Below are 1,690 nucleotides of genomic sequence, written 5' to 3' on the forward strand. Positions count from 1 at the left end.
GCGAAGCATTTCTTAGCGAACTTCGGCTACTTTGAGCACATCTATCTATCTATCTATCTATCTATCTATCTATCTATCTATCTATCTATCTATCTATCTATCTATCTATCTATCTATCTATCTATCTATCTATCTATCTATCTATCTATCTATCTATCTATCTATCTATCTATCTATCTATCTATCTATCTATCTATCTATCTATCTATCTATCTATCTATCTATCTATCTATCTATCTATCTATCTATCTATCTATCTATCTATCTATCTATCTATCTATCTATCTATCTATCTATCTATCTATCTATCTATCTATCTATCTATCTAGCCGCTTACAAGGTGGTTTGACGAATATGACATGCTGGTCAAGACATAAATAATGTAATAATCACGTCGCGTACGTCGTCAAACGCTTTCCTCCAGACAGTGGCACATACCCTCGAGCGAGTACGGGCCGCTGGTATGCGGGTATGTGCCACAGGTGATTGATTCTTAGTATCTGCGCAGGAACGACCAGAACAGCCATGGGCAATTTCAACGCGTGAGCGTTAAGAAATAACCGAAATTGGTAGCGTCAACCCGATGAATGCAAATAATAAATACCAGGGTCCCATCTGGAACCGAAGCGAAGCATTCTGCGTGGCAGTAAAGCATTTTACCACAGAGCTACGCCAGGTCTCAGAACTAATTTTCAAATAGACCATAATCATCGTGAACCGTAAATAGTGGTTGCAGTTCTGCCTACCCAATTTAATGAACATTACATATGTACTTCTTTGATACAGCCGTCACGTCAGATTAACGTCAATTGTAGTTAGTTGCCTGGCGTTAAAGTTCATTTATGTAGCAGTGTCCAGGGCCAGCATCCTTGTGAGCATGAGCGCTTGATATACCCTTCTGGTGTTGCTGATACGCTTTTTCCAGTTAGCATAGTTGCGCAAGTGCAAACGCAAGTGCAAACGATCATATAAACATCTGCAACTCTTCAACATATGTCTGTGTGTGCAACATTCGTACATATTTATATAGTGTCACTTCATGGCGTGTCGCTCAATAAAAAATTGCAACATGGTCACCTTCCCTCCGAATGCTTCGCATAACGTGGATTCCCAGGTACCTGAGATATGCCGAATTTTTTTGCTTCAGGAAGCAATTGGTTGCACAGAATCGTTCATTAAAGCGAAATTGGAGGATATATAAATACGAAGATTTTGTCTCCCGTAACTGTATGGCTGAACCAAAATTAGCTACAGAATCTCAATCAGATATGTAAAACCACTAAACAAAATGCATTAGCTCAGACATGTCAAGAAAAAAAAATGAAGCACCACAAACATTTACGCAAAAAGAAAAAAAAAATTGTCAGAAGTGGGATTCGAACCCACGCCCGGAAGACCGGACTGCGACCTGAACGCAGCGCCTTGGACCGCTCGGCCATCCTGACACCTGATTTCGCTTCGCATAGCGAAAATGTTGAGGGAAAAATCCCTGGTTCTGGTTATAATAATAACAGTTTCTGTGTCCCCACGCGCCACAGCAACGACGATTATCGGACACGTTGTAATGGAGGGCACCATACAATTTCGGCCAGTTGCGATTCTACCGCGTGCTCTGAACTTGCGCAGTAGACAGGATTCTAGCGTTTTCTATTTAGGTGGAGCCTGAAACTCAAAATGCAGTTATATTTAA

At 40.8% G+C, this 1,690-nt stretch overlaps 1 non-coding gene across 1 annotated transcript; it reads right to left on the reverse strand.

The window, feature by feature from the left end:
* Positions 1 to 1,361: 1,361 nt before the first annotated feature.
* TRNAL-CAG (transfer RNA leucine (anticodon CAG)) lies at positions 1,362 to 1,445 on the reverse strand. The gene has a single exon. It is a non-coding gene; the product is annotated as a tRNA-Leu (tRNA).
* Between the last annotated feature and the right edge of the window lie 245 nt (positions 1,446 to 1,690).

This window comes from Rhipicephalus microplus, chromosome 4 (genome assembly GCF_043290135.1).
Source record: "Rhipicephalus microplus isolate Deutch F79 chromosome 4, USDA_Rmic, whole genome shotgun sequence".
NCBI classification, from domain to species: Eukaryota; Metazoa; Arthropoda; class Arachnida; order Ixodida; family Ixodidae; genus Rhipicephalus; species Rhipicephalus microplus.